Raw genomic sequence first — 19,086 nt, forward strand, 5'->3', positions numbered from 1 at the left:
TTTTTACATACAGTAAGTGCCTAGTTCAAGAGACAAATATTTTCAGTAAGCTTTATTTTTGGAAAAATTAGGCCCATTAAATGAGGGTCCATATAAAGAACCATCATAACTGGGATGTTGATTAAAGGATACATTACTCTTAATCAAATTAATGTGATTGAAAAACCTGGATTATTTTTGTAAAGGATTTCAAAATATTATATAAAATTCAGTATAATATTCTAAAAACCAGATGAGCTGTTTGTTGAAGAGAACCCAGAGAAAGCAGGGATAAATTATTTCACTATTGGTGATATCCTTTGGAAATAAAGAAGTCTGCTACCTACACTGAGGCAAGATAATTCCTGTGTGTAAAGTGGTTCAGGGCTCCCAAACGATGAATTTGAAGTCAAAATCACTTAAAATTAGCCTTGGGGTTTGTTCTGCAAAATCTCAAAGTAAAAGAGAAGGTGATTTACAGTTTCATTCAGAAGCAGAACATTTCCTTTTTAACATATCTTTAAAGGGCCCTTTTATCTTGGAGAATAAGGAACAGGTAATAGAAAAGAGAAAGAAATGTAAGAAAAGTACACATGAAATCTGAGGCATTGGTAGATAATTAATGTCTGATGTAGGAGGTCAGTTGGCCATTTACTATTTGTTTGTTTGTATTGTGAGCCAGACAACACTTTTAAGAAATGGTGTTAGAAGTTGATATTGTGGACAAACTATTCAAAAAAAATATTTCCATATATTTATCTAAGTGTGCATGTAGTAGTTAAAGTGTTAGATTAGCTATGAAGATTCCTAGACTCAATATTTAAGGTTATTTGATGTCAGCCCTACAAAGTAGATCAGACCAAGAAACAGATGCTGTGTGTGTCTAAAACTACAGCTTCTAAACTTTTATTAAGTAGCAGAATCTCATAAGTCTAAATGTGCTTCTCTTCCTCTCCCTTTTATTGTGTGAACTTGGAGGCTGTCTTTCTGGGATCCTTTTGTATCCCTCCTGCCATATCTGGGCTTCTGCAATATTTATGCGCTTGTTGCCTTGGTAATAGATCTCATTAATTCAAGATCATTTTTTTTTCACTCTCTGGAATTCTTGATGTTCTCTGAGGTTGGTTGTTTGCTTGCAAATGTTTCATTAACCAACTAGGGAACATCACCAATGCTAGTGCATCTGTGGGTTTGGTTCCTGTTTATATACAGTAGCTTGCCCTGCCAGTGTTGATGGTGCTGTGGTTTTCTTTATTCTTTAATATTTACTCTACACCATTCACAATTTTTTAGTTGCCATCATAAAGCCCTGGAGAGAATCTGAGAAATAAATCTGACCTTCATAATCATTTCCATGTATGTTTCAAATAAAAAAATAAAAAAGAGATCATAATCAATTGCCATATCTTAAAATGTGCACACATTAGCTTGACTTCCAATCTTCACATATTCAGTGGAAAGAATGCATGGACAAAACCAAAACCAAACAACAAAAAACTGTATTAATTCTTTCCATATCAACCCTTAGTGAATGACCAGAGGAATGCTGTGGATATAATTTACTTGGACTTCAGTAAGCCATTTGATAAAGTAAATCATAACCTACTACTTGATAAGATAGAAAAATGTGGTTCAGACAGCTTTACCACCATATGGATTCGTAATTGGCTGACCGGCTGTACTCAGCATGTGGTCCTCAATGGAACTGTATCTACATGTTGGGAAGTATGTAGTGGGGTGCCCCAGGGCTCTGTTCTGGGCCCAGTGCTCTTCAACATCTTCATCAATGACTTGGATGAGGGGATAGATGGGGAACTCATCATATTTGCAGATGACACCAAGCTGTCAAGAATAGCCAACACTCCAGAAGACAGGCTTAAGATACAGAAAGATCTTGACAGACTTGAACTTTGGGCACTATCTAACAAAATAAAATTCAATGGTGAAAAAAGTAAGATTCTACATTTAGGCAAGAAAAACCCAAATGCACAGGTATAGTATAGGTGGTACCTTGCTCAAAAGTATCAACTGTGAGAGGGATCTCAGAGTCCTAGTGGACAATCACTTCAATATGAGCCAGCAGTGTGCTGCAGCTGCCAAAAAATCCAACACAGTGCTAGGCTGCATTAACAGAGGGATAGAATCAAGATCATGTGACGTATTAATACCACTTTACAATGCTTTGGTAAGGCCATACTTGGAATACTGCATCCAGTTTTGGTCGCCATGATGTAAAAAAGATATTGAGACTCTAGAAAGGGTACAGAGAAGGGCAACAAAGATGATTGGGGGACTGGAAGCTAAAACATATAGCGAACGGTTGCTGGAATTGGGTATGTGTAGTTTAACGAAGAGATGAGTGAGGGGTGACATGATAGCAGTGTTCCAATATCTCAGGGGCTGCCACAAAGAAGAGGGAGTCAAGCTATTCTCCAAAGCACCTGAAGCAGGACAAGAAGCAATGGATGGAAACTAACCAAAGAGAGAAACAACCTAGAACTAAGGAGAAATTTCCCGACAGTTAGAACAATTAATCAGTGGAACAACCTGCCTCCAGAAGTGGTGAATGCTCCAACACTGGAAGTTTTTAAGAAGAGACTGGACAGCCATATGTCTGAAATGGTATAGGGTTTCCTGCGTGAGCAGGGGGTTGGACTAGATGACCAAGATCCCTTCCAACTTTTATTATTATTATTATTATTATTATTATTATTATTATTATTATTATTATTATTATTATTATCATTATTATTATTATTGTTGTTGTTGTTGTTGTTGTTGTTGTTGTTGTTGTAAATTAAAATGGATTTCATTGTAACAGAATTCATTGGGAAATTTTATATTTATTTCCATCTATATTTTAAGTGATGGAGAAAAAAAAGATATATATATCATTTCCAATACAATTACTAGGGATGCCAGTTTTAACTGATTAGTCAATATAATTGATTAAAATCACTTCTATTCCCTCCCACTGAAATTTAATTGTATTGTTGAAAAGAGGTATACATGCTGAGATTCTGGACTTTAAAGATCTTATTGCTATAAAGGTCACAAAGTTTCTCATCCCTGTTCTTCATTTAGTGAAGGTAATCAGTTAATTAATTAGTTAAAAAGACAGCCAATCACTTAAGATCTTTAGTAAGGTCTCTTAACTATTCAGAACATGTAAATATTGTAAAACAGAACAGAGTCAAGATCAGAGGGGAGAAAAATAAATAGGCTTTCAGTGTTTCAGTGATCCTTTTTATATTTTTTTCATAACTGTTGTCAGGAAATCAGGTAGTTTTGTGATATGAAACACTGGGGACCATTCAAACAGCCAGCTAGAAATGAAATGTCTCTTTGGATCAAGTGGATGTAATCTGCATTTGGGAACAATGTTGCTATTTAAGAAGAAAAGTCCCATGTCACATAATAGAGATATAGATAGTAAAAAAAGGCCCTTTTCTCATCTCTGCTGCAAGATATGTTAAAAACAAGACAAGGAAAATAATATGCCCACATAATCAGCTTGTGAGATCCATTTAGCCTCACATTTCAAGTACTCCGGTATGATCCAGAAAAATTACCTGTTTTCAACAATTAATTTCACTTTAATTGACTACTGTTAATTGTCATCTGTTCCTGATATAGATTAGACTCCATTATCCCTATAGGGAAAGAAAAAGGAAATTGAAATGGCAATGCATAAGAAGTAAGACACAAGAAATTATTTATGTGGTTATGAGAAGAGAGGCTGGAAGGAATTGGGTTACACAAATTGCATACAGTTGATCCAGAATTGACCAGTTGGTACATGAGCCAGTTGATCCAGCCATTTTTCAATTCTAAAGCTCCTTATCTTTTCAACATGGGGGGAGGGAGCATTTATCATTTTATTCTTTTACTCATACTCAGTACATAAAGAGGATCACCGCCATTAATAATATGTTTTATGAAGGCACAACAAGTATAATATTACTGTCTAACTCTTTATACATGTTATAGGTCCTTGAGAGAATAAAGGTGAAAGCAGCAGCTAAAATTTTACTGCTGAATTTAAAAATTCCTGGCTTATTTATTTATTTTTTGCTTTGTATACTTTTCTATACTTTTGGCAAGTCACATGTTAGCCAAACAGATATGATTTCAGATTCCATATTTACCTGATACAGAAAAATATCCAGTGGTGGGATTCAGCTGGTTTGCACCACTTTGACAGAACCGGTAGCTAATTTTTTGTTGCCCAGGCCCAGAATGCACTTCCGGAAGCGGCATCAAGACAGAGAACTTGTTGTTCACATATTTGAATCCCACCACTGATAATACCACATACAAGTATGGTTTGCTTTCAGGCATTCCTCTTAAGAAAAACACAGAAAGGTTTTGCTGAATCAGACCAAGATCAATTAAACCAAATATTTATTACTTAATTATCAACTGATTTTTTTACAAATTTGCTCTTAAGCAAGAAAAATGACTAGCACAATATTTTATGGAAAAATATCCTCTAGTTCTTTATATAGATTCCTATTTATGTATACCTGTTCTAGATTTGTAAATGTACAAGGAATCATAACAGCAGCAATTTAAATGAGTCATTAGAAGGTTTTTTTTCCCCTACATATGTTTTATGTCTGCTCTTTTAATCTATTTGTCTTATCTGTGTTATAGGTAAAATGTTATAGGTAAAATAAAAATAAAAATAATTTTACTGTGATTTTCTTGTATTTTGGTTTGTCAGATATACAAGAGAACACACCTAGAACCAATGAATGGGAATTATAAGAAAGATGGTTTTAGTTGAAAGACCATTTTTAATGATGGATTTTGGTTAAAATTTGAATATTCTTCCTAAGGAAGTTTTCCTCCTCTTCAGATCCTGCACTGAGCTGAGATTTGGATGAGATGACCTATTTGATTCCTACCATCACCAGGAAATTGAGAATTTTTGTTTTTATTGGATGGCCATAGATCTAACATTATGAGAAAGTGGCATTTTCTTTGTGTGTATCTCTTCCTTCCTATACAAAATTCAGCAAAATTATATAATGTTGTGTATATACTCAGACACATGAGTATGCATGCACACAGGCAGAAAAGCAGAACTGGGAAAGATCTATTTTAAAATCTATGAGATAAAGTTAATATTATACTACATAGAACAGTGGATAAGATTATTACTATCTATGCAAAAAATATTAGCTTTTTGATTAAGCATGTGTTATCTTTCTCCTTCAGACTTAAGGTCAAGAACCACATAGAGATAAAACCCTTTGTACTGAAATTTATTTATGAGGAAATGGTTAATACAATTGGTGAAGAACTCCCTTTCTGAGGGCTGACTTTTCATATTTTGTAAATCACTAAATGAAATAGGATTTTCTTAAATGCAATAGCTAAATTTTGCACATTCTGCCTCTGCTGTCCTGACACTGCTTAATTCTGAAATCTTTGGACTTGATCACGTTACCATCAGACTTAATTAAATGAAAATGCCATTATTTTTCAGCTGCAAAGTATAAAATACACTGAAGAAAAAGTTGGTCTATGTTCACCTCCATTTCTTCTTTAAGTTGTCTCTGCTATCAGATTTCCTTATTTTTCTGGTCAATGTTCCTGCTGTGTGGCAGTACTACTTCTTAAAGAACTTGAGGGACCCTTATTCTTTAAGATAGTCTTATATTTTAAAATATTGATGCAGGTGTAGGGAAGAAGTACAAGAGATATGCACAGCTGCTTCCTATATGACTTTTAAAGAGACTGCTGAGTTACATGTTGTGTTACATCAATTTTTTAAGTGAAGACATATGTAAAATATGACTTAGGAAATACCCTGGGAGAAAGGAGAGAAATTCTACTGGAAATAGAGTGTATCTAACATGAACTGTATTTATTGTTAGGCATGGCTGATGTTCAGTCATGCAGTGTTCCATCCTACCTGTGCTTTCACAGAATACGTTAGCAATGTAGTTTGAAATTAGTTCCACTAAATGTGTACAAGATTGCTGTTATAACTAGCAGATATGAAAGAAAATGATCATGTTATACCCTCCCCAAAGAAACTGTTGATACAGAATTGGATACAGCCAATTAAATCCATTTCTCAGTGTGATTAATTAATGTGATTTTTAAGAAGCAAATTAAGTTGAGGACTTCATTTCAAGGAAATGAAGGAATCCAAAATGTATTCTAAAATGTTATATTTGAATCTTTTTGAATGCAATTATGGCTTGAACAGGTTGGATATCTGAAACCCTCCTGAGGAAACATCATGATAAAATCAAATATCGATCAAATAATCAGGATATACAGTATTTCACTACATTATAGCTAAATTAATTACCCAAATCTATTTTTGGATGCTATATCATATTTTAATAAATCTCTGTGTTCACCTAGGAATTCTTACAAGGATTTTTGTTGTTGTTAGCTGTGAAGTAATGTCCGACCCATCACTACCCCATGGACAAGGTTCTTTCAGGCCTTCCTGTTGTCTACCATCTTCTGGAGTCCATTTAAGCTCACACCCACTGCTTCAGTGACTCCATCCAGCCACCTCATTCTCTGTCCCCTTCTTCTCTTGCCTTCAATCTTTCCCAGCATTAGGCTCCAGGGAGTCCTTCCTTCTCATTAGGTGGCCAAAGTATTTGAGTTTCATCTTCAGGATCTGGCCTTCTAAAGAGCAGTCAGGGTTGATCTCCTCTAGGACTGACCAGTTTGATCACCTTGCAGTCCAAGGGACTCACAGGAGTCTTCTTCAGCACCATAGTTCAAAGGCCTCAATTCTTTGGCGCTCAGCCTTTTTTATGGTCCAACTTTCACTGTCATACATTGCCGCTGGGAAGACCATAGCCTTGACTATATGCACTTTTGTTGACAGGGTGATGTCTCTGTCACTACCTCCATTTCTTCCCCATCTATTTGCCAGGAATTGAGAGGGCCGGATGTCATGATCTTGGTTTTCTTAATGTTTAGTTTCAACCCAGGTTTTGCACTCTCTTTCTTCACCTGCAACAAGAGGCTCTTTAGTTCTTCTTCACTTTCTGCCATTAGAGTGGTATCATCTGCATATCTTAGGTTGTTGATATTTCTCCTTGCAATCTTAATTCCAACTTTTGATTCATCTAGCCCTGCCTTTCTCATGATGTGCTCTGCATATAAGTTAAATAGGCAAGGTGACAGTATACAGCCTTGCCAGACTCCTTTCCCAATTTTGAACCAATCAGTGGTTCCATGTCCACTTCTCACTGTTGCTTCTTGACCCGCATATAGGCTTCTCAAGAGACAAATAAGATGGTCTGGTACTCCCATCTCTTTAAGAACTTGCCACAGTTTGTTGTGATCCACACAATCAAAGGCTTTGGCATAGTCAATGAAGCAGAAGTAGATGTTTTTCTAGAACTCCCTAGCTTTCTCCATGATCCAGCATATATTGGCAATTTGAGCTCTTGTTCCTCTGCCTCTTCGAAATCCTTCCTGTACTTCTGGTAGTTCTTGATCCACATACTGCTGGAGTCTAGCTTGTAGGATTTTAAGCATAACTTTACTAGCATGTGAAATGAGTGCAATGGTGTGATAGTTTGAACATTCTTTGGCACTGCCTTTCTTTGGAATTGGAATGCAAACAGATCTTTTCCAATCCTTCTGGCCACTGTTGAGTTTTCCAAATTTGCTGGCAAATTGAGTGTAGCACTTTTACTGCATCGTCTTTTAAGATTTTGAATAGCTCAGCTGGAATACTGTCACCTCCACTAGCTTTGTTGTTGCTCAGCTTTTCTAAGGCCTACTTCACTTCACATTCTAGGATGTCTGGCTCGAGGTCAGTGACCACCTCATTGTGATTATCAGGGATGTTAAGCTCATTCTTGTATAGTTCTTCTGTGTAATTTTGCCACCTCTTCTTAATCTCTTCTGCCTCTGTTAGGTCCCTGCAATTTTGGTCCTTTATCATGCCCATTTTTGCATGAAACATTCCCTTCATCTCTCCAATTTTCTTGAAGAGATCTCTGGTCCTCCCTATTCTATTGTTTTCTTCTATTTCTTTGCACTGTTCATTGAAGAAGGCATTCTTATCTCTTCTAGCTATTCTCTGGAATTCTGCATTCAACTGGGCATATCTTTCTTTTTCTCTTTGCCTTTCGCTTCCCTCCTTTCCTCAGCTATTTGCAAAGCCTCCTCAGACAGCCATTTTGCTTTCTTGCATTTCTTTTTCTTTGGGATGGTTTTAGTTGCTACCTGTTGTACAATGTTGCAAACCTCTGTCCATAGTTCTTCAGGCACTCTGTCTATCAGATCTAATTCCTTAAATGTATTTGTCACCTCTACTGTGTATTCAACAGGGATATGATTTAATTCATACCTGAGTGGCCTAGTGCTTTTCCCTACTTTCTTCAGTTTAAGCCTAAACTTTGCAGTGAGAAGCTCATGGTCTGAGCCACAGTCAGCTCCTGGTCTTGTTTTTACTGACTGTATAGAGCTCCTCCATCTTTGGCTGCAGACCATATAGTCAATCTGATTTCTGTGTTGACCGTCTGGTGATGTCCATGTGTAGAGCCGTCTCTTGGGTTGTTAGAAAAGTGTGTTTGCTATGACCATCGTATTCTCTTGACAAAATTCTATCAGCCTTTGCCCTGCTTCATTTTGTACTCCAAGGCCAAACTTGCCTGTTATTCTGGTTATCTTTTGGCTTCCTACTTTAACATTCCAACCCCTCATCATGATAAGGACATCATTTTTTAGTTTTAGTTCTATAAGGTGCTGTAGGGCTTCATAGAACTGGTCAATTTCATCCTCTTCAGCACCGGTGGTTTGGGCATAGACTTGGACTACTGTGATATTTAATGGTTTGCCTTGGATTTGAACTGAGATCATTCTGTCGTTTTGGGAATTGTATCCCAGTATTGCTTTTCCTACTCATTTATTGACTATGAAGGCTATTCCATTTCTTCTGAGGGATTCTTGCCCACAGTAGTATACCTGATGGTCCTCTGAATTAAATTCACCCATTCCTGTCCATTTTAGTTCGCTTATTCCTAAGATGCCGATATTCAGTCTTGTCATCTCTTGTTTGACTACGTCCAGCTTTCCTTTTTTTTTTTTATTGAAAAGTTTTAAAATACAGTTTTCCCTTAAGAAACCCCCCTTCCCCCTCCCTGCTCCCCCCCTACCTCCCCCCAACCTCCCTCCCTCCCCCCCTCCCTCCACCCTCCCCCTCCCCCCCCGACTTCCCAGAGCTAAATACAAGGTATATATATAAAAAGCAATCATAAACAATCATATACTAACAACTATAAGTTCTAAAATCCATCACTCTCTAGCTTATATAGGATAAGACACACCTTAACAATATTAAATATATATAAAAAACTAGAATAAAAAAAAAGAAAAAAAACGAAAGAAGACTTATTCAAATGCTACATAAAACTTCTTAACCCTATACTTGTTCTGGATAAACTCAATCCATTTTCTCCATTCCATAATATAGCGTTCTTGCGAATGATCTTTCAAATAAGCCGAAATCTTCGCCATCTCTGCCAGGTCGGAAACCTTTAAAGTCCACTCTTCTATGGTCGGCAGTTCCTCTTTCTTCCAATATTGACCTATCAAAAGTCTTGCCGCCGTAATTAAGTTCAACATCAGCTTAGTGTCCACAACTGTAGCGTCTGCAATTATTCCCAACAAAAAAAGTTGCGGACAAAACTTTATCCTCTGTTTAAAAATCTTCTGCATATTCCACCAGACTTTTATCCAAAAAGCCTTAACCTTTTTACAAGTCCACCATATGTGGAAATACGTTGCATCTTCATCACCACACCTCCAACACTTAGGCTGATAATTCGGATACATACTTGCAAGCTTTTTAGGATCTAGATGCCATCTATAAAACATTTTGTAAAAGTTCTCTCTTAAATTTTGAGCTTGTGTAAATTTTACGTTCCTCACCCAAATCTTTTCCCACATGTCCATTGTAATAACTTCCTGGATATTTTGGGCCCATTTTATCATACAGTCCTTAACAAGCTCTGTTTCCGAGTCAATCTCTATCAATGCAAGGTATATCCGTTTAATATGTGCTGACCCCTGATTTCTAATCTGCTTTATCAAATTTCCATCAGTCATTGTAAATCCATTTTTCTGGTCTTCTTTCCACCTGGCCTGTAATTGAATATATTGAAACCAAGATTGAACAACCTTCTCTTCTTGCAAGAGGCTATATGATTTCAAACACCAAACATTCCTTTCCAGGCTTAAAATTTCCTTGTACGTAGTCACATCATGTTTGAAACCAGCATGTATATTTTCTATTGCGTGTTTTGGAATTGCCCACAATGGTATCTTGCTGCTTAGCTTATGTCTATACTTCTTCCAAACTCTCAGCAATGCCTGTCTTAAAATATGCATCCTAAACACAGTATCTACCTTCTTATCATACAACAAGTATGCATGCCAGCCAAACAACAAATCATGGCCCTCAAGATTTAATAACCTCAATTGCGTCAAATTAATCCAATCACTTATTCCTACTAATGCAGCAGCTTCATAATATAATTTAAGATTAGGCAGTTTAAGGCCACCTCTCTCACGAGTATCCTGCATAATCTTAAGTTTAACTCGTGGCTTTTTCCCTGCCCACACAAATTTATTGATACCTCGCTGCCATTCCTCCAGATTAGAATCTTTCTTAAGAATCAGTATCATTTGAAACAAAAATAAAAATTTGGGCAGGACATTCATTTTCACTGCTGCAATCCGTCCCAACAAAGACAATTGCAATTTTTGCCAACTCTCCAATTCCTTTTGAATTTTCCCCCATAGTTTTTCATAATTATTTTTATATAGCTTTGTATTAGAGGGCGACAAAATCACCCCCAGATATTTAACCCTTTTAACAATCTCAAATCCAGTTAATCCTTCTAAGAGAGCCTTCTGTGAAACTGTCATATTTCTAGCCAAAATTTTAGTTTTCTGTATATTTACTTTAAATCCAGAAACCTTCCCATATTGTGTTATTATCTCCATCAGGTCCACAACAGAGTTCTCTGGCTGGGTCACTGTAACAACCAGATCATCTGCAAATGCTCTCAATCTATAGTCCTGATCCCCAACTTGTATCCCTTTAATTTTTTCCGAGTTCCGAATCTTAACCAATAGTATCTCTAATGTTAACACAAATAACAAGGGCGATAACGGACACCCTTGCCTTGTGCCCTTCTCAATATTACATGCTGCTGTCAGGCTATTGTTAACTATGATTCGGGCAGTTTGTTTTTGATATAATGCCCTAATCGGCTGTAAAATTTTTTCCCCAAAATCCATTTTATCTAAAACTTTCAACAAAAATTGCCAATTCAATTGATCAAAGGCCTTTTCAGCATCTAAAAAAATTAGCGCTGCAGAGATCTGGTTGTGCCTTTCCAAAAACTCTAACACATCAACTATATGTCTCACATTATTTTTCATTTGCCTACCACTAATAAACCCCGTTTGATCCCCATGAATCACCTGTTGCAGAACCCTCATCAGTCTATTAGCCAAAACCTTAGCAAATATCTTATAATCTGTATTTAAAAGCGATATCGGTCTGTAATTTTTAACTAAAGTAGCATCCTGGTCTTCCTTCGGAATCAAAGAGATAAAAGCAGTTCTCCAAGACGGAGGCACCTTTCCCCCCCTCTGGATTGTCTGGAACAGTTCCTTTAACGGTTTTATCATCTCTAATTGTAAGTTTTTATAATAGGCCGCAGTCAAGCCATCCGTGCCTGGTGCTTTATCCACCTTCAGTTCCTTAATAGCTATAAAAATTTCTTCTTCTGTAATCAGTTGATTAATCCCCTCTTTTTGTACTTGCGTAAGAACCGGGATGCTAGCCTTCTCCAAATACTTATCAATATCTTTTGCATTAATGTCCTCTTTAGTATATAATTTCGAGTAAAAATCCACAAAGGCATCCTTAATAAGATTCTGTTGATACACAACCCTTCCTTTATACTCAATCTTATCTATATTAGATGCCCTTTGTTTTTTCCTCAGTCTATAAGCTAACCATCTGCCTGGTTTATTAGCATTGCAGAAAGTATTATGCCTAGCAAACCGCAGATTGGTCGCCACTTGATCAGCCATTAATTTATCAAATTGTCCTCTTAACAGTCTAATAGCCTCCTTGATCTTCACATCCTCTGGGTTCAAAATCAAAGCCTTTTCTTTTTCCTTTATTTCATTCTCCAGTTCTTTCCTTCTAGTTTCCACTGCACGTCTATGTCTATTATTCATATATATCAACACCCCTCTCATATAGGCCTTGCTAGCATCCCAAACCATATCCATAGAGGTACCCTTATTCATATTAATCTCAAAAAAATCCTTCATCCGCTGTTTGCATTCTTCCACATTTCTCTGATTTCTAAACAAATTCTCATTTACGCGCCATGAGCGCCTATCTCCTTTTTCCTTATCAATCTCCAACCACACTGGACTGTGATCGGAGATAGTTCTTGCGCAGATCTTCACCTTTTTAGTTCTCAAAATAAAATCATTAGTCAGCAAAATAAAGTCAATCCTCGAAAAAGATTGGTGTCTATCAGAATAAAAAGTATAATCCTTCTCCTGCAGATGTCTCTCACGCCAAATATCTCGCAATTCCAGGTCATCCTTCATTTCAAAAAAAGATTTAGGCAGTCTAGCGTGACTTGGAATGCGCTTAAAGGCTCCAGCCTTATCCAACTGTACATCCATAACTCCATTCCAGTCCCCCATAAAAATAAAGGATTTATAATCCAACTGGGTAAGCTTTGTATGAAGTAAACTAAAAAAGTCAGCTTGTTGTTGATTCGGTGCATATAATCCAACTAAAAGCGTCTTTTTACCTGCTAACAACAGCTCGATCATAACATATCTTCCATGCTTATCTGCTTCGATTAGATCCGCTGTTAAGGCACTTTTAACATAAACAACCACTCCATTTTTCTTATTCTCTGCAGAAGCAACAAATTGCGTACCCAGCCTCAAGTTCAATAAGTACTTTTGATCCAAAACTCTAATATGCGTTTCTTGCAGGCATATAACATCTATCTTAAATTGTTTTAAATATTGAAAAACTTTCTTCCTCTTCTGCGGTGAGTTTAGTCCATTAACATTCCAGGTTAAAAATTTAGTTGCCATGTATATCCTCAAAAAGCTCTTGGACCACAGCTTTGATAGGACTAGCTTCCTTAGGCCGTGCTCCTCCCACAGCTTGGCTATGAATGTGTTGTGAAGAATCTGAAGGCTTTTGCTGATCTTGTTCTTTTATTTTCTTTGCTCGTTTTAAAGCAGCATGTGTCACTCTTTGCTCTCTAGGATCATCCAAAGAAATTGTAGCTTGATCTCCTCCAGCACCAATTTCCTCTGTTTCCTCCTCTTGTTGTTCTTCTTCTCCAGATCCCTTTCCAGCTTCCAGAAGCGTTAATGGGGTTGCTTTTAAGACATTATTGTAGAAATCACGCGCTTGTTTCACAGTAATCAGCCTGTACCTTTTACCTTCATACATCACCATCAGCCCATCTGGAATCTCCCATCTGAACCTTATATCTCTTTGCTTAAGCTCTTGCACAAGAAATGTATAGTCCTTTCTTCCCCTTAAAATCCTTGGAGGAATTTCCTTTAAAACCAAGACTTCTTGTTCAGCAATCACGACCTTAGCATCATAGGCAGCTTGTATAACTTGATCTCTAATTTCTCTTTTTGCAAAATAAACCACCACATCTCTAGGCAATTTTCTCTGTCTAGCAATCCATGAATTCACCCGAAACACTTTGTCCATAGCTGCTCTTATTTCAGATGCTGGCTGGTTCAATACCCCTTCGAGAGCCTCAGAGATCAGCTGCTTTAAATCTTCTTTAACATTCTCTTTTAAACCTCTAATTCTGACAGCAAACTGCATCTGGTAATATTGGGTAAGGCTTAACTCCCTTTCCAATTTGCCTCTTACATTTTCATTCTCCCGTGCTTTTACTTCTAATATAGCATTCCTTTGAGCCAAATCATCCACTTTTTCATCTAAATCTTCCACACATTCCGCCACTTTATGCACTGAAGTCAAAATGTCTACCCTCATCACGCTATACTTCTGTTCCATCCTCTCTTCCATTCTTTCCTCGAATTTCTCCAATTTCTCCTCCATCTGTGCAAATTTATCAGCAATTGATTGATTAATTGATTCCAAAAGTACCTGGGCATGTTTATCCAGAGCATCTCGCAAATCCTTCGATGTCAGCACTTCAGGAGGGTGCAACGCCTGTAATGATGATTGTTGCACCGGCGAGGATCCTCCACTCCGGAGAGTTTTAGAGGGAGGTTTAGCCGCCATCTTTTAATCCTCAATTATGACGCACTTTTAATTAAAGTTTAAAAAGTCCAACAAGTTCGAGAGTATAGTAAAATAATCCTCTTCACCTTTTTCCCTCTTGTACCGCTCTGCCTGCTCCTTTAAATCATAGTCCTTTCTTCAGGCAGGGATGGTTCGCAGACGCCTGGCTCTGCTCCAAAAAATTCGGAGCAGAGACGACGGCCAGCTGGGAGCAACCCAGGCTTCGGGGGAGTTCGATCCTTCAGCCGCCCAAGCTCCAAGCTCAGGCGGCCTCGGAGAACTCTACCCCTACCTGGGGCCTCACCCCCTCCTCTTCTCCCGAGGAGGGGGCTTCAATTTCGCCCGAACAGCTGATCGGCGCTGTTTCGGGCGAAAAAACAAACAGCTGAGCCGCGGGCAGCCAGGGGAGGCTGTCTTCGGCGCCGCGCCGCCACCGGAAGTCCTACGTCCAGCTTTCCTTGATTGCTGGATCCTACATTCCAGGTTCCTATGCAGAAAAAATCTTTACAGCATCGGACTTTCCTTTCTCCCCCAGATACATCCACAGCTGAGTTTCCTTGCAGCTTTGGCCCAGTCACTTCATTCTTTCTGGCGCTACTAGTACTAGCCCTCTGCTCTTCCCCAGTAGCATATTGGATGCCTTCCAACCTGAAGGGCTCTCCTTCCAGCGTCATATTGTTTTGCCTTTTGGTACTGGCCATAGCGTTTTCATGGCAAAGATACTGGAGTGGGTTGCCATTTCCTTCTCCAGTGGATCACGTTTTGTCAGAACTCTGTGCTATGACCTGTCCACCTTGGGTGGCCCTGCACAGCATAGCTCATAGCTTCATTGAATTATGCAAGCCCCTTTGCCACGGCAAGGCTGTAATCTATGAAGGGGTCTTGCTAGTATACATTTGCCTATTTTCTTTTCATAATGATGGAAGAGGAGGAGGAGGAGGAAGAGGAGGAGGAGAATATTGCCCATCCATCCACTCATTAAATTGTGACATTTAAAACTCAAGATTGGAAGAGAAACCTATTTTGTTTCCAAATCTTTTCTTGGAGATTAAGTGCACTCTGAGCAAAAAAAACCCCTTCATTCCATATAATATGATTCCAATGTCTTAATTACCTATGATCTGTCTAAGTAGACAGAGAAAAACGTATGGTACAAGATTACTAGTGAATTTTAAGGTTTCATAGAGATTTTAAAACAAAAAAATCCCAGTATCAAATGAATCATGCCATTTTGCTGCTATTGTAAGACTGCTATTGTGAACCTTCTATTATGAGCATGAAATAGTTAAGTCTGTTAATAAAAGTAAAAGATAAGTGGAAGCTATGTTCCACAATATACTGTCTTCTAGCACATTAGATTGTTAAGGTAAATAAAAGAAGTATATGACTTTGAACTTTGATGTCACTATTAATAGAGCTTACCTCAAACGCACAAAGGTATAGAAATGTTTTTTAATGGCCATTAGCTTTTCCACAATAAATCTATTCATCACAAATTATTGTGTCCTTGACTGCTTTTTAATTTTGCTAAGGGAAGCTGGACTATCAAAAGTGCTCATTACATTGTTGAAAAAGCTTACAATGAGTATTTGTGTCGAGCCCCGTGGGGCCGACATTCAGTGGGGGGGAGGCGGAATTCCATGTCGGAGCCGAAAGCACTGCCGCCTCCCTTACTATGTCTGTTGCCACCGCCAAGCCCCCTGCATTCCCTACTCACCCTCAGCTGCTGTCAGGTCCTTTTGCAGACACCGCCAGCTGTCCTGGGCATCTTGTGCCTTCCATCACCTCCCAACTGGCTCTGGAAGTGCTGGCGGGTGCAGCTGCTCAGTCGGGCCTGCCTGCCGGGTCCGCCGCCGACCAGCTGATTTGGGAGATGCCGGCAGAGGTGGCGGGGCAGTTGAAGTCTTCGGGTGAGCCTGCCGTCGATCAGCTGATCTGGGGATGCCAGTGAAGGCAGCATGCCAGCCGGAGCTGGAGCCAGGTCTGCACGTCTTCAGCTAGGCCAGGGAGTGTTGGTGTGTGACACTGAAATGCAGACGACACTGCCGACATCCTGCATGCCGCTGATAATGGACATGTTAGGCCTTGCCTTGCCTCAGGGGCAGTTCAGCCTGCACCATCCCTCACAAGGCTGGACTCAGCAGGCCTGGACATCTAGCAGGCCCAAACATTCAGCGTTAAGGGTGGCAGTTGCATGTTCTACTCACCTGATTGTCGGTGGACTGTTAGATGTGGGGAGGGATGGGTTGATGGACGCATGGGGGGATGGTGAATGGGAGAACGCAGCAAACGGAGCTGAGGGGGAAGGAAGGACTTTAAGGAATTATGGGCAGATGTTGGGTTGGGGGTTGGGGGCGGGGCCCTGTCTCTGGCCAGTTCTATGAGCGTTGGGAGTGATTAGCTCCCAACACTGACTTTGTTTTCACTTTATGTGCATTGGAGCTGAATAAAGCATCTTCTGTTTTGTCACATGTTCCTGTTGAAGATTTGTGTTTGCTTTCATCAAAGACGTGTAGCGACAATTTGTTTATTTCAAATAAAGTCAAGCTCAGTATGTGGGCATTTTTTGGATCTGGTGTTTTGTTGGTTTCTGACTCTTAAGAGGTGGCTCAGGATGACTTTTGCCTTGTTTTGGCTAGAGTGCTGGCTTCTAAAGAAAATATCTGATTTTCCTACCCATGGTAGGATTATTTCAGTGTGATCTCCATGAGATTGTTCTTAAAAAAACAAACCTTCAGTAACTGTTACTAAATAAACTATCTAGCCTAGAATTAGAACTCAGCAATCAATATTTAAGTCCCATCAGTGTTCTTGGCAAAATTTCAGAAGTGGTTTGCTATTGCATGCTTTTTAAGGCCGAAAGAAAGTGACTGGTTTTGGGCCTGAGAAAGGGTTAAAACTCTTGGCCTATACACCAGACTAGTTCTCTCTTCATTTCTTTTCTATATATGGTGCTGTCTTCTCATTTGTGTTATGTGATACATTTAAAAGAACTGAAACTTGTCTATAAAGCCAAAATCGCTTTGAGGTGGGATACCCAACCCCTCTATATGAACCGATCTGTAGACTATAAACTTTTTAGAGATCAGTTTCTATGGGAGCATTCTAATTATGAAATTCCTTCCTAAAGAGAGCCATTACCTGAAGAAATTTAGATAGGGCAGTAGAAATATTTTGATTCTGTCTATGTCACAGTTTTTAATCATTTGAGATGAGGGTTTTTTAGGCCTATTTGATTTTAATCCTTTTATTATTGCTTTGTAAACCACTTTGAGCAGTACAGAATGTTCCCTTAAATCTTCAGTTTCATGATTGATTGTATAGCTGCTATGGTCTTCCTCTGAAGTGACACATATTCTTTGTGCTTGATAAATGCCCAAACATTCATACCAAACCATTTATTATGAGTTATACAATTTGGAGCTCTTTTCAGGTATGCCTCTTTCTACTTTTTCATAGCATCAAAATGTTTTTGATGAAGTTAAATGCCTAGACACCCTCTGTTACCTTCCATAAGATAAAAAAGAACATGCCAGTGTTTGGGCCAAATCAGGCACTCTCTTTGTCCTTGTTATTTCTGCTATTACAGAAATACAGCCATCTGCTATCAGCTTTAAGCCACTGGTATAAAAGACTTAAACTCTGGTAGGAGAAGCCTTCCAGTGATGTGGATGACAGAATGTATCATTGTTTCTTTGGCAAAACAAGCCACACTTGTACCTGGGTATTAGAGGGCTGTAAGCTTGGTGGTTCAAAGAGCGAAGAAAATAGAAATTGTGTTTTGATACTCTGAACAAGAAAAATGGTTAGTCCTAGTTATTTTTATTCCATATATAGCAATTCATTTACTAATTTCTTGCTGGATGTATCAAAAGCATGATTTATGGATCTGTCATGTCCAGAGATATAATATACACTTTCATAGAGCTTCTTTTGAATTGCCATTTATTCCTCAGCCTGATCAAAGTGATCAAACATTTCTTGAATAATTCAAACATGATTGCACAAGCCCATTTTATTTTTTTAATCTCAAGTCACAACTAAGTTATATGTTCACTTCTAAAAATCTTTGACAATAAATATATATTCTATGTATTTACAATTGCTAAATTGTAATATGTACAATATTACTATCTTATTTTACTCATATCTTTTTTTACCACACAATCCTTGTTTACTCATATCTTTACTCACTGCAAAATCTTTATTGAAAAAATGTTATTGTAGTGCACTGCATAGTATAGTTTAATCCTGAGTACACTGGATAGAATTAGTTTACAATTGGCATTAATATTTTGCCTATGTGTAGGAAGAAATTAAGATAAATATACTAATATTAGTTTATGTGTATATTATATATTTATGTATTATCATAAATTTTACTGTATACCTTGCCCCAAAGACAGTAATGAACACAGGATCAGAATGTGTGCTCTTTCAAAATAAGGTTCATGTACTCAATTTCTACAATCAGCTAGCTCTGATACTGCCTTAGTACTATAAATTGAATCATCTTATCTGTAGCTCATCTCATAAAGGAAATGACAGTTTGTCTGCTTCACTAGTAAGTCAGTTTACCATAAACATAGCAGGACATTAAAAGTCTCCAAAAATGGATAGCTGGTGACTTGCTGAAAATATAATAAATGTACAAAAATTGTAATTAATATATCAAGAGGAAAAACACAGGGCAGCACCTCTGTTCTTACAATTGCCCCACCTGCTATCTAGGCTAAGGCCTTGAAATGTAGGAAGGGATTATGTATCCATTAGTATTA

This window comes from Vipera berus (genome assembly GCF_964194415.1).
Source record: "Vipera berus genome assembly, chromosome: 4".
In the NCBI taxonomy this organism is placed as follows: Eukaryota; Metazoa; Chordata; class Lepidosauria; order Squamata; family Viperidae; genus Vipera; species Vipera berus.